General features: G+C 38.1%; 1 protein-coding gene across 4 annotated transcripts in view; it reads left to right on the forward strand.

Moving 5' to 3' along the window:
* The first annotated feature begins 313 nt into the window (after positions 1-313).
* Positions 314-14513, forward strand: part of LOC136027401 (E3 ubiquitin-protein ligase RNF13-like) — a 60822-nt gene continuing 46622 nt past the window's right edge. For 2 of the 4 annotated variants that reach the window (XM_065704623.1, XM_065704621.1), the window contains exons 1-2: positions 314-362; positions 6343-6387. The gene's annotated coding sequence lies outside the window, so the exon portion shown is untranslated. Of the gene's footprint in view, positions 363-6339; positions 6447-14513 lie in introns of those variants that run through there. The other 2 variants (XM_065704622.1, XM_065704624.1) reach the window with 2 other exon arrangements.

Raw genomic sequence — 14513 nt, forward strand, 5'->3', positions numbered from 1 at the left:
TGTACAGAAGAATATTCAACTTCCTGTGACAAAATAACACTTGCGAGTAGATTAGGAAAATCGTCGTGAAGCCAAAAGACCACTTTGGACTCGAGTAGGCAAGGCATTTTAAGAAGAAGTGTTTGATTGAGAAACCCAGCCGTTTTGTTGAATTAATGGTTATCTTCAAGAGAAAGGGAGATCATCATGAATTCAACTGGAAACCTCGTGAAATGAGCCCCTAGTTAATATATGGTTTTCAGGTGACTTTCTTTAATGCCCTCTGATTGTTTTATAATTTAAAGGTGTCGATAATTAACGGACAGAATTTTGCAAAGAAGAAAGAGATGAAAACTGATGAGGATTTTTACCCAAGTTTGAAAAACTAAAAGTGCGAATTTAAGAATTACACAGGAATATAAAAGTCATAATAAAGTTCTCTAGTCTATTGGAATTGGTAGCCTATAAGAACATGGTTGAATAAAACATTTTGTGGTTAAACTGCAATTATTCAACTTGGGATTAGTGATACAAGTTCAAAATAATCAATTTAAGTGCTGTTAAAACGCTGCTTGGCTACAATTCAAGTTGTAGAAAATAGTAATACCTGAAGATTTTGATGGTTGAAAAAAAAAAATAACAAATTAATGTGAAGGTGAAAAAGTGTTTATTGAATTTTGGTAAATGCAAAACAGTGAAGGGACTGTATGGTTGATATTCAGACCACCTTTTAGGCTCTTTTACCTCCTTGAGATCTTGTGCCATATGAAATATTGCTTACTTGTATGTATGTGTTGTATATAGTGCCCTTATTTGCTTGTATTTTTGCCTCTCTTTTTACTTTATTGAGGTCTGTTTAATCGTATTTGTGCATTCACTTTTTTTTTTTTTTTTTTTTTTTTTTTTTTTTTTTTTTTTTTTTTTTTTTTTTTTTTTTTTTTTTTTTTTTTTTTTTTTTTTTTTTTTTTTTTTTTTTTTCTGCAAAGTAAGCTTGTCACGTGAAAGAAGTAATGGTTCCTGGTAGTCCTGGGAAGGGTGGAGGTTGTGGGGGAGTTAGAGGTGGTCCCACTGTACCAAATTTGTTGGCTAAAGGTCATGATATGACAAAAATTACTGACACTAATGACAAGGGTATGCTAGTCCCTCTATCAAAGACTTCTGCTGGATATCTAGGGCGTAGATTGGCTGTAGCTCTAGGAAATGATTATGGGAAAATACTCCCACGAATAGGTCCTAGAGGCTCTCTTGAAGTTGTTCCAAAAAATCTAGACATTGCTAATAAGATCTTAGGCATAAGGGATCTCACATTGAATAATATAGTGATCAAATTTGAAATGAAGCCAGAAAATATGCTATACTCAAGCAGAAAAGGAATACTATACGTTCCCAGGGACTTAGCTACTCCTGAAGAACTCTGTAAGGAGATTCAGCAAGTAGAACAGGTTACAAAGGCAACTGTACTAAACCCTCATCCCACATCTAGAGATGGTAAACCATACACTAGCTACACTATACATGTTGACTTCTCTCAAGAAATGGATTTTCCTACAATAATTCCTATATGGAGTGCCCTCACTGTGGTGAAACAGTTCATACCAAAACCGTTGAGATGTTTCAAGTGCCAGAAATTTGGCCATAACTCTCTAAACTGTTGGGGTAAAGATACTTGTGGTATTTGTGGAGATAATCACCCCATGACAGCTTGCCCTGAGTTAAACAAAAACAGAAATGAACAAAAAGTAAGATGTGCAAACTGTAATGGACAGCACACTGCCCTCAGTAAAGAGTGCCAGGATTACAAGTTTAGAGCTGCAATTCTGAAAACGTCAGTCACAAAAGGTATATCATTCAAAGATGCAGTTCAAGCTTTCACTGACACCAAAGGGAAGACTCTGCACACACCACCACCAGCTTTAAACTTTGAACATTTTCCAGTCCTTGTTCACCCTTCAATCCCACCAGAAGCAAAAATACAGGAACCAATTAACAAGGAAGTTGTCTTACTGAGAGAAAAAATAGACCAACTAACCACAGTAGTGTCATCATTGTGCTCACTGATTGCTTCCAGTGTAAAGTTAAGCAAAAGCTCGAAGTCAGAGGTACAGAAGATCCTGTCTTCACTGAAGAAATCTGAATCCTTTGTTTCTGGAAATGAAACAGACTCAGAGGATGGTATGGATGAAGATAACTTTGTTCCAAAGAAAATTTTGTCCTCTCCAGAGAAAAAGACATTAAATAAGCGTGTTCATAAACAAAAAATCAAAGAATGACTACAAGGGTAATCCAACTAAACATTAGGGGAATGGGAAAATCAAAGGTAGTAGAATTGAAAAACCTTCTAGTGAGGAGTAAGCCAGATATTGTACTAATTCAGGAAACTTTATTGAATGAACAGAAAACTTCCCCAAATTTTAAAGGCTATAGCATGGCTAGATGGGATAGGAAGACAGGACCAGGGGGAGGACTTATGACTTTAGTTAAGGATAATATCCCGTTTAAAATAGTAGATGATTTTACCCCAGGAAAAAATGAAATTGGGATTATATCTGTCAAAGAGGATGGAACGGATAACTGGATATCCGTTATCAACTATTATAACAGGACTGCAACTGACTTTGATTTTAAACAGTTCAAAGATGCTTTTCAGAAATGTAAAGAGAGGAAAATAATTGCTGGTGACTTCAACCTTCATAACCCAATGTGGGACTCAACATCTTCTCCAAATAATAATTCTAATTTACTGGCAGATTTTATTACTGATCCTCAAAATATGGTTTGTCTTATCACTCCAATAGATCTAGGTACTAGGCTAAACCCCTTAAATGGGAAGACTTCTACTATAGATTTAACAATTGCTTCTTTAGACCTTTCAGTTGACTTTGAGGTTATTATACCGTCACCCTTTGACTCTGATCATTTCCCAGTAATGTCAGTGCTTAATTTTTCTGCTTATAGACTTCAGTTAATGAAGTCGGTGAGTTGGAAGTTCCGCAAGGAGTCCTGGCCTGAATGGCAGAGAGAGGTAGACTCGGATCTGACGGATGTTGAACTACCTACCTCTGTTGAGGAGCTTAATGAGAAGTTAACTCAAGTTATGGTGAATGCTAGTGAAAGGGTATTTGGGTATGTAAAACTTAAAAGAAAATCTAGAAACTCCACACCAGGGTGGAATGCTGCATGCCAAAAAGCTTATAAGGAACGAAACACGGCAAGAAACAAGTTTAGAAGAAATCCTACAGTTACAAACAAAATTGAAATGAATGCAAAACAAGCCATCTTTAGGAAAATTGTTCCCCAAGAAATCAAGAATGGATGGAAGACTCTAATTGAGACAAAGTTTACGAAGACTACATCAATCAAAGAGTTGTGGAGGAGCTGGAAAGTCTACACTGGACAAAGGTCTTCCCCAATATCTGGCATCATGATACACAACGGAACCACTGCCGCCACAACACCCGAGAAAATAAAACTTCTGAAAGAGTATCTAATTGCAAACATTCCTCCACAACTTTCTACTCAAAACCGACCCACTATGCAACCTACACAGGTCTTCCCTAAGAATGATATTGAACTTGTAGAACAGGATATTGATACGATTATTAAAAAATTAAAACCAGGGGCTATGGGCCCAGACAGGATTCACAATGAGATGCTGTCCAACATGTCCCCCCTGCTTAAGGCTTCTGTCTTAACTTTGTTTAATAGGTCCATCAAGGAAGGTTATGTCCCATCGCTTTGGAAAAAAGCTGCAATAATACCAATCCTGAAACCCCAAAAGGACCCTACATCCCCAAAATCATATCGCCCAATTGCCTTGACTTCATGCCTCTGCAAGCTAATGGAGAGACTGATAAAAAAGAAAGTTCTACCAGAAATTGAGAAAGTAGTTCAGCCAGAACAACTAGGCTTTCTGCCCCAACGCAGTACAATAGACTGTCTTGTGAGGCTTGAAAATCAAATAAAACAGGGATTCCGCCTAGGAAAAGAAACTCTAGCTGTTTTCCTTGATATGACTTCAGCATTTGACAGAGTGAATATCCCTACTCTAATGGCAAAACTAAAGAAGCTAAATATTAGCCCTCAAATCGTGGAATGGATTGGTAATTTCTTGACTGAGAGGAAAATAGAAATAACTTTAGAAAATCATTCGTCTGGCTTTTTTAGTGCTCCAAATAATGTGGGTCTCCCCCAAGGAGGGGTACTAAGTCCTTTATTGTTTTTAGTATATTGTCACGATATAAACTTAGATACGATACTGGGTTGTAAACTATACTTATATGCTGATGACATTGCAGTAGCTGCCTCCTCTCGAGATAGGGGATGCCTTAAGGCTTCAGTCCAAAAAGCCCTGTATTACTTAGAAAATTGGACAATGGAAAACTACATGTCATTTTCAACAGAGAAGTCAGTAAGTGTTCTTTTCTCAAGGAAAAATCGAACAAATGCTCAACCCCCCATTGTGTCTTTAGCAGGAGTGGACATCCAACATGCAGAGAAATTTTGCTATCTAGGAGTCTTACTGGATTCAAAGTTGCTATGGACTAACCACATCGACTATCTTGTTGGTAACCTGAGAAGTAGGGCAAACTTTGTCAATGCAATCTGCCTCTCTAAAAGAGGAGCCCCATATTCTTGTGTTTCAAAACTAATTGGAGCAACAATCACCAGCAAACTGGACTATGGTAGCATGTTCTATAGGGAAGCAACTAAGCACAACCTCCAGAAACTTGATTCAGCTTTTAATCAAGTTCTCCGACGAGCTCTAGGCTGCTTAAAAACCACCCCCACCCCAGCCCTCTACTGTGAGCTTGGCGTCACATCACTTCAGAGGAGAAGAAATAATCTTCAAGCCCGTTACTTTCTAAAAAAAATGGGATCAACAAATCATATTGTTTATAAAGAATGCATTGCTACATGGAATCAAGATCTCCAGTTTAGACCAAGGTTTTCCCCTACAGTCTATAAATATTCTTGTCTGATGAGTAATGCTGGCCTTCCAGGCCTAGTTCCAACCCCAAATATAGATGACCTTTCCTCACGCTTCAACGGAATAGGTAATGTAATTAATTTAGCTCTAGATAATAGAATTAATGATTCAGGAACAATAATTTTAAAATTAGAGTGGTATAGGCTGACTCTGCAATGGACTGACTTTACTCACATATATACTGACGGATCTAAGTCGGAAATGGGTGTAGGCTGCGCTTTTGTAGTCCCGTCAACTGGTACTTCTTGCGGATTTAAGCTACCTGACAAGCTTACTGTTTTTTCTGCAGAAATGATTGCTATTTATCAAGCACTTCTTTATATTAAGTCCAACGGTATAGTTGGTAGCTTTTTGATTTGTTCTGATTCTCTATCTGTATTAAATTACTTAGCTATGAAACGAAATGATGCCAAAGAAACTGCTGCACAAATTGAAAAAATAGTTGATGACCTTCTAATACATGGTTATGTTCTACAACTTACATGGGTCCCAGCACATGCAGGTATTCCTGGGAACGAGTCAGCTGACAAAATGGCAAAATGGGCTTGCAGAAATGGTGAATTGTTGGATGTAAACTTGTCCCTGAGTGAATATATTCAGGGTTATGAGGCCAAATCCGCAATTGATGAGAAAGCTGATTTCACAAGAAAGTCCACTAATACAATCTTGGATCTATATGATTTTAAGCCTCCTCCATTGGACCTAATTCACAGTGAGAGGAAAATTGCCACAACAATATTTCGAATCAGATCTGGCCATGCTAAAGTGAATTCTGTTCTCTTTAAATGGAATTTGGTTGACTCCCCAAATTGCATTGTATGTAATGTATATGAAGATGTCCGCCATGTTATAATGTCGTGTAAAAAGTATTATATCCAGCGTGAAATATTAAAAAGAAAAGTTCTAAAGCTCTTTGGTGCCTTTACTTTCCGTGCGGTGGTGGGTCATTCATCCGCCCCTCCGTGGGCTCGTAGGGTGTCTGTTTCTGCACTGGGTTGTTTTATTAGAACTTCAAGTTTATTCGATGTGCTTTAACAGTCTTGGGTCATGTTGTATCAAGTCAAATGTTTATTAATGTATTCAATATATTGTATAAGTTTAATGTGTTTCCCACGAAATTTAATGTAAATTGTAATTTACGGCTGTAAATACTATAGAATTAATTAGGGTGGTCTGACGTAGGTGGCTATACTAGTGGAAAAAATGGTTTGCCACCAATAAAGAATCTGCAAATAACGATTCTAAGTGATTCACTAATCTGAAAGTAGTCATCGTTTCTTAAAAATTCTCCATACACATTGTCTGGACAAGATTGATACGTACGTGACGGAGCTGATTCATGCTCCAAAAACGTTGGAATCAACAACAACAACAACAACTAAAAGTGCTTACATCTGAATAAATGCATGACAAGAATAATTGTGAGTTAGATATAGTATAAAGCTACAAGTCATTAATTTAAAGAAAATCAAATTATGAAGTAAGCTAGACCTGTTTTGATAACTTGGTAGCCTAGGTTAAATGATTCTGTAGCAGAGAGGGAGAGAAACTGGCTTATTTGAGGTATTTAGAAAATAGATACTCCATCTAAGTCTAGAAGTCTAGTAGCTGCAGTATGCCCAAATAGTTATATATTTGTTAGATTCACCTCAGTTAGAGCTGTATGTAAAATAGGTTAGGAGAAGATTTACAAAAATTAATGTTAAGAATAGGCACTAGACTTGGTAGGCTAGTATTTATTTTCATATTTGAAGCAGCCTACTGGCATCAATAGTAAATTCATTGGTAGTCTAGTATAAGATTAGAATTGGGGCTATTGGGAAGGATACATGTTAAGAAAACAAATCTTACATCATGATATTGATAGGGTGAGTAACATTTGACCATTATAGTCATTGGTTCTTTATACTCTTAGCAACAAATATTGTCTCTTAACCTTATATAGAAAGCACTATAAAGTCAAACAAAATACAACAGGCTATTGTAGCCTATTTCCTGTAAACATGGAGAATGGTACAAAGTCTTCTCTATATGCTAATATGGGTTGATGGTTCTGGTTTTTCAGCCAAATAACAGGAATCTCCATTTCTTACTTGTCTGTCTGAACATTTGCTGTTCTAAACTGTTGACCAACCTACACAGTACAGAGATGGTCAAACATTAACATACTGGACCTAGTTATCTTCTTAATAATCCAGATTTGTGGACTAAAAATGAATTTCTTGCTCCTATTGGTAACAGTGGTCATGCTGCCATTCTCACAGAATTGTGCTTGGCTACTACTCATCCTCTTCCTAAACAACACAAAGTTATTGATTACAAGTGTATCTCTGAGAGACTTGCTGACTTTGATTAGGATATTATATTTACTTCAGACATCAAAGAATCTTCTCAGAAATTCAAAGCTGTTTTGCTAGCTTTTAAAAAAGCTCACACCAGAACATTTAAAAGAACACAGGCAAAAACACTAGCCTTCATGACTTGTCTAACTAGCAAACTACTGAACAGGAAGAACCAAACCTGGAAACACTTTAAAAAAAGAAAACAGCTGCAAACTATCAGAAGTATCAAAAGGCACAAATAAGGCCACCAATTCCATCAAACAACTGAAGAAGAGTCATGAAGTAAGGCTAGCTAAAAATATAAAAAATAACCCAAGCTGTTTTGGCAGTATGTTTCTGTTAAATGTTGAAATAGGCACTCTATCCCTGATTTGACCCATCATGGTCAGACAGTTTCTGACCCGGCTATTAAAGCCAAGATCCTAAATAACCAGTTTGCATCAGCTTTCACACCAGAAACTGCTAGTCAGCTCCCAACTTCTCCCTCATATACTGCTACTCAACCAATGCCACCTCTTGAGTTGACTGAGGAGTATGTTTTGAAACAGCATGCTTTGTTGGATGTAAATAAATCTGCAGCGCCAGATGGCCTCCAACCCTGTCTTTTGCATGAGTACAGAACAGAAATAGCATACCCACTCTCAAAGCTCATCAGACTATCTCTTGATAGCTCAAAGCTTCCTGCAGAGTGGAAAGTGGCACATATTACCCCCATTCACAAAAAGGGAAGGAAAGTTTCTGTGGAAAACTACTGGCCTATTAGTATTACCTCTGTTGTTGTTAAGCTTCTTGAACATATTGTCAACAAAGCAGTTATTGAGCATCTTGATCAGAATCATCTCCTCAACAGCTCTCAACATGGTTTCCAATGCAACAGATCAGTTGACACTAATCTGCTCAAGTCATATGACTATATTATAAAACTACTGGAGTTGAGAATCCCTGTTGACATGATCCTTCTTGATTTTTCAAAGGCATTTGACAAAGTCTGTCATAAGAGACTTGAGCTTAAGCTATAATCTATTGGTTTGGAGGAAAAAATTCTTAAATGGATTCTGGATTTCTTGAGGAATCATGTTGAGCATTTAAGACTATTTGATGCAGATGGCAATCCTATTCTCCCCCCCTCAGAATGTTATCAGTGGGGTTCCACAGGGTAGTGTTTTTGGCCCCACCATGTTCAATATTCTCATAAATGATGCTTCTCTAGCACTTAAAAGCAGGATGACACTATATGCTGATGATTCCAAGGTAATTGGCCCAGCTAACACTCAGGATACTTCCCAACTTCAGAAAGACCTTGATCTCCTTAGCATGTGGGCAAAATCTTGGCTACTCACTTTCAATGCATCAAAATGCCATGTTTTACACTTTGGGCACAAGAATATCAATACAACTTACTAGGGGAGATGTGGCTACCCTGGGACATTTTCAAGTGTATGTCCAATGTCTGGAGAACACTTTGGCCAAATCGCCTGATTCTGCTACTCACTTAAGTGGAATTGCTTGGGCTTTCTCCCAGATTTTTTGTAGATTATTTTCTTAATCTATCTTTTTGGTACCAATGATTTTCTGAACCCTCCTCTTCTGTCCCAGAGTACCCTGACCCCAAGCTACTCTGGGACACGGTTAAGGGTACTCTGGGACACATTGCACTTTTTGATCAAATTTCATTTATTACAAACCTATAGTCAACTTCAATGAAAATAAAAACATAATAAAAAAACTTGTAACATTATTCATTCAATGGGGAACTGCAAAAGGTCAATATCAAAAGTCAGGGCTTTCACAGCCCATTCTGTGCCTCCACTAAGATTTGGTCTTGGTAGGCGTAACTCAATCTCATCTGTCGTGACAAAGGCTTTGTCCTTTGGCTGTGGAAATACGAATTTCCACGTAGGGACTTTCCGTTTTAGGAAGTTCACACTGTACCCTTCCAGTTCAATCTCCAAGACTTCACCAGCATAATACTTTGAACTTTTCTTACTGACATACCTAACCAGTACAAAATTGCCAGGCTTTATCTCCATTGGTTCTTTCACAGTCTCTTCCATGTCACTCAGGTGCAAGGAATCATCAGTGTCAGCACAGAGCTCAACAGAAGCAGCATCACTACTGTCACTAAAATCTAAAGCCACCTTTGCTTGATCTCTTTTTTTATCTTGCTTTCTTTTCATTATCTTCTGTTTTTTATTTTCCTTTGCTTCTTCCTTCTTTTTTCTCTTCAGGTCTCTCTGCCTCTCTGTTTCAAAAATGGCATCCTTAACAGGGGTTGCAGTCAAAATCTTGGACTGGCCAGGCTTCCTTCCTCCTTTTTTTTTCTGAATATCAATTTGACATTTAGGAAGGGGAAGTATTTGATCGAGCAGAACACAGACTGAACCACCAGCGCCCACTGACTCCCTGTCTGACAGCCCACTGTCCGCTTGCGTTGATGAGCTGCTCCCTGCACTGACATTGATCTGCACTTCATCTGTCGGATTGCAGGGATTGCTGACGGGAGTCAGGGATGGAAGAAAGTCTGATTCTTCCCAGACATTGGGATTAAACGGATGGATTCCTGGTTTAGAAAAAACACTCATTATGTTGGTTGGGTTGAATGCTTTAGGGAAAGCAACCCCAAGAAGTTCAGAGATTTTGTATTCCGTGACTGGTCTTCCAGGATAGTTTCTTAGCCAGTTTTCAATAGCTTGGTAGAAATATGTTTTAAGTGGTGAATAGACGGTCATATCAAGGGGCTGCAGCCTGTTTGATGTGTGTGGAGGAAATGTCAGTATTTGCAACCCCATCTCTTTTGCAGCAGAAATGAAGCTGTAGCTCATGTGACTATCATGGTTGTCCATGAGAAGGACTGGTTGCTCAGGAGAGCACCTTATGTACCTTTTAAAGCGCTCAAAGTAGCCAAGGAATAACTCGGTCGTCATCCATGCATTTCTGGGCTTTCCACTGGCGACAGCTTTTGTCCCTGGTGGTGCCCCATCTAAGAGTCTTTCAACAAAGCAGGTCCTTCCAAAGATAAGGTAAGGGGGAATGAAGCTTCCCATCGCATTGATAGTTCCAACCATTGTAACTAGTTTTCCTCTTTCCTGTGATGTAGTTGCTCCTAGCTGCTTTACACCTTTAGGGCTAAGTACCTTCCGGCATTTCTGTTGAACATTCAATAAGCCCGTCTCATCCATGTTGTAGATGCAGTCAGCTGGAAAATGAAACTTCAACTGTAGCTCTTCAAGATGTTTATAGAATGTGTCAACTGCAGCATGGTTGAAACCAAGGTTGCGATGAAGGCTGGTGCTTTCTGGTCTCCTCAAGGAAATTCTTGTATTTCTCTCCATGAAACCTTTATACCAGTCTTCTCCTGCTGCTTCACTGTCATCCCATGATTTAGGGTATTTCAGGGTGTTTGCCTTGGCAAATTCCCAAGCTAATTTCTTTGTCTGTTTTTTCGTAAGTCCGTAGTTCATTCGTGATGAAAGTAGAATATAAGATTCGAGTGAATCTTCCATTTCAGAAGAGAATACTTTTTTCACATCATAGTGTGGTGTGAAGCGAAATGCAACTTTTTCTTTGTCTGCCAACGTGGAATATGCCTTACAGTACCAAGAAAGTGTCAATTTCTGAACAGCATGCAGTGTTGCTGCAGTTCTGATTGGCATTCCATCTCTTAAGTGAGCCATTACAGCAGCCTTCATGTTTTCTTCATCCCAGGCATAAAGAGAGGCATCAGACTTCCTCTTCCTCAGCATTCTGCAAAAAATGATACTTTTAGGAACGAAAAACAAAGAACCGTTTTTATTGTTGCCATGGCTAACACAGTTTGAAAGATTATCTGGTGTATATCAGGCAGTTCCATCTCACAGCTTGACCTTTACATTACATTATCAGTTGTTGAAATGAGGGTACCCTGGGACACAATGGACAAAAAGTGTCCCAGGGTGCCCAGGAACATGTGTCCCAGAGTACCCAAACAGGTAGCTCTCCACACAAACTTCATCTTCTGCCCCTAGATGGTAGTTCAGGTCAACCACTGAACAACATTTTGTAGCCTAAAGAAAACTACTTCAGACAAAAAAACATTCAATACCCTCTGATGAACTGTTCAAAAGATTTTTTGTAAAAACCAGGTCCTTTTTCTTACTCAAACACCCATAAAAAAAACTCTTACCTAAAATCTCTGATGAAAATGTTTCTCGATTTCTTCAGGAAAACACATGCACACTTACTGATAGATGGCACGTCGTTCGTCATTCAGGCGGGATTTTTGAACAATTTTTTTTCATCTGACCCTTGTCCCATCTTCCCCACATCTCCCCTACTGTTGGAAGAACGTGACCTAGGAGTAATTGTTGACAATCTTCTTAAATTTAGCACTCATGCAAAGAAGGCAACAGCATCAGCTAGCTCATCACTAGGGCTCATAAAAAGAACAATTTCCTCCCATTCTCCTAAAATTCTGAGCCTTTTGTATAAAGGACTTGCTTGGCCAAGGCTTGAGACAGGCATGGTTCTTGCATCCCCATTTTTCAAAAAAGATGCAAAAATTCTCGAAGATGTCCAGAGAAGAGCCACTAAGATGGTGAGTGAACTGCATGAACTCCCTTACCCTACAAGGGCATGCAAGCTGAAACTCCCAACTCTTGGTTTATAGAAGAAGATGAGGTGATGTCATTCTGGTTCATAAACTTATTAATTCAAAGGCACCTCCTGATCTTCTTCCTCTGGCATCTCAGGAGTCTTGTAAAAGGGGACATAACTTACTGTTATTTATTAGTATTTTATTCTCAACCACTCAAGAGATACAAGGGCTGTTGGGCTTACCCCAGAAAAACCCCAATTTGGGATAAGTCTGACATGACAGAGTTACCCTGTATGGGCAAATTCTGACAAAGGGGTTGGCCTTACCATGTGTACAAGTGGCTAGGTTTTGGCAATTCTAGTCTATATTTCAGTTTATTTTTCAACTATTTACAATGTTAAAAATGCAAAATATACATAATTTACAACATACTAATTGATTAGACAAAGCCCATTACAAGCAAAGATTCTTGGGCTTAGTAATTACTTTATGTTTTGTAATTGTTTTTCTTTTAGTATTGATAAATTGATTGATTGAAAGAAGCAAAGAGATTTCCTCAACTTGCCTGCTGTTACTCTTGGAATACTTCTGGAACTATGCAATAAGTAGACCCTTTCATCATTCTAGAATTTTATGACCTGCCACAAAAAAACAGCAGAAGAGCATGACATCTTAAACAAACCAGAATGTTGGTACAACTTGGACAAAACTTTGTTTTGTTGCAATCCTGATAGCCTTAAAATATCACTGGTGCAAAAGGATCACCAACAAAGCTGTGAACTGGTGGCAATGGGCATGATAACAGACATTTTCCCACATGGATTTGTGCAATAGATGAGAAACTGCCACTACTGGTAATCTTCTCAGGGAAAAACACTTGGAGTTCATGGCTACCCATTAAAGACCATCCAAATGCATATTTTTCAGCTACTAAGAAAGGATGGAAGACAGCAGAACTCTTCTGTAACTGGTTTAAATAGGCTTTCCTGCCTCAGGTGAAAGAAAAAGCACTTTTTATTGCACCTTGGCTCCCATTTATTCTTGGCACTTGTGGAGCTTGCTTCAGAAAAGAATGTTACTATCCTCAAGTTGTCAGTCCATGTATCCCATGAGAGGGTTATTTCCAAAGGTCAGAAATCATCTTATGAGCAGAAGCTTGTGAGCTGGTAACAAACACGCCCAGGTGACATCTTACCAAAAGAAGGACTCATGAAAATTTTATGTCAGATCTGGGAGACTTACCTTACCCCTTCACCAATTAAAAAATAATTTCAAATGGCAGGAATTTATGATTCCGCTATTCCAGCATGTATGAACTATAACAGGATTGGCAAGGCGAAGTTTGATCCAGCCAAGTTAAAACAATATGTTGAGACAAAGACATCAGAGACTTTGAATTTAACAAGAGCAATATTCAAATTGAATGCTTCAACTAATGAAAATACTATTTCAATCTTGGTTATTCCAAAAAAGATTCATGTGCATGAAACACATCAAAAACTTCTATTAGACTCAGGTTGCTGCCCTTCTTTTGATGCCTCAGCACCCAGGACATCCAGTAGGCAGAGAATTGCTGGGGAAGCCAAAGTAATCACTTCTGTAGACGCTTTAAGGTCTTGAACAAATAGGGAAAGAGAAAAAAGAAAAGCTTGAGAACAAGAAAGAGCAAGTAAAAGAGAAGTTGCTCAAGCCAAAACTGAAAAAGAAAAAAAGGTCTGATCTTTCCAGTGATGACTCTGACGTCTCACTGGGTTCCAAAACTGACCAGATGGACATTGATCATACTGTTGGCAATGACAATGAAAAAAAAAAGAAGAAACAAGTTAAAAATACAGCTAAATGAGTTCTATGCTGTAGCATATGATAGAAAACATGATCAACAAGGTTTGTATATTCAAAGGGTGGTTTATTTTCCTGACAAAAATCTTGTTTGCATAAAATATCTTTTCTGTTTGAGCCTATCCAACTATTCATGTGACTGGCCCCAGAAAGATGAAATTGAAAAAGTTGAAAAATACATAGGCCTATTTGCTGGACCATTGGAGCTTTCTGTAGCTGGTCCCTTCACTCCACCATCTTTTCAAATTTGGCATGTCACCAGCTTGTACAAGAAGCACACTAGGCCCTGTAAGTGATCAAAAGTTCACTTTCTTGACTCCCTCTGATACTAATCAAAATTACTTTTTTTTATAAAAATCTTTTTTTTTCAACTAAAAAAAAAACACACACTTCCAATTCCATTTCCAATTTTTTTCCTATTATTTGAAGTATTGTGTTATCTTTTTCACATTGACAGTAAAAATTTGAAAAAAAAATTATTCTCAGATACTTCTTCAATGTACAGGAGTAAGACCAACATTGTCAGAATTACCCCATGGTAAGAAGAAAACCTGTTTGTAGTATATGTAAACTTTTGACAATTTTTTTTTTTGCATGGTATTTCTGTATATAGAAGTATCCTCTATCATGTCTTAAAGTGATGTAATTTTTATCTCTGCAATCATAGGATTTACTTGGGGGTGTCAGATTTACCCCAGACTAGAGGATAAGTTTGACCTCCCTGGATAGGCTACTTTGGTGCAGTAACTCACAGAAACAACAAAACTTTCTGGATTGTGAAGAATATTACTAG

This window comes from Artemia franciscana, chromosome 5 (assembly GCF_032884065.1).
Source record: "Artemia franciscana chromosome 5, ASM3288406v1, whole genome shotgun sequence".
Lineage (NCBI taxonomy): Eukaryota > Metazoa > Arthropoda > Branchiopoda > Anostraca > Artemiidae > Artemia > Artemia franciscana.